The sequence below is a fragment of the Wasmannia auropunctata genome, unplaced genomic scaffold, assembly GCF_000956235.1.
Source record: "Wasmannia auropunctata unplaced genomic scaffold, wasmannia.A_1.0 LD336088.1, whole genome shotgun sequence".
Lineage (NCBI taxonomy): Eukaryota > Metazoa > Arthropoda > Insecta > Hymenoptera > Formicidae > Wasmannia > Wasmannia auropunctata.
Window position 1 is genome coordinate 4,499,482 of NW_012026802.1, and position 627 is coordinate 4,500,108.

The window sequence follows — 627 nt, forward strand, 5'->3', positions numbered from 1 at the left end:
ATCCGCGTGACATGCGAAATCATGAAGCATGCAGTGCGGGCGTGATATTCGCGGGTATGCCGGCGCGGAGCGCTCGGCGCACACGGGCAGCGTGATCGACACAGCGAAATCGAAACTCGGGAACTAATACGTCCCGCGGGATCCCGTGATCCCTGAAACTCTCTAAAATCCCGTAACCGTGGCGCAAGGCCTTCTCGGAAACGCGAATTATCACACACGCACAAGGACGAGAACGACACAATTACATAAACTGACTTGGCTGTGGCGCTCGGCGGGCGCGTAGCGCGACGGTCCTGTGACACAATATCTCGATACGCAAAGTCAGACGGGATATACGGAATCTTTATCGGCGATAGCCGAATCACAAAACGAGAACGACAAGTATGAACGCGTGTTCCTCGCGGCCCGTCTGACACAAGTATAAATCGGCGGCTTTACATAGGTGCGTTCGTCTCACCGAAAACCCCTCGAAAACGGGAACGGTAGCTCGTCTCGGCCACAGCTGGATTCTCCGAGGACAATCAGTATCCCTCGCTCGTAAAGTCTCAATCTCGCACAAATTAAGGCCTCGTCCTGCGTCCTTCCACTACGCTAACCACAGCACAAGTGCCGGGTGCTGCTGCTTCA

The 627-nt window shown here is 55.0% G+C and overlaps 1 protein-coding gene across 1 annotated transcript in view; it reads right to left on the bottom strand.

Moving 5' to 3' along the window:
- The window catches only part of LOC105448327 (glutamate receptor U1-like), a 24,437-nt gene that overhangs the window by 19,961 nt on the left and 3,849 nt on the right, over positions 1-627 (bottom strand). The window lies entirely within an intron of this gene.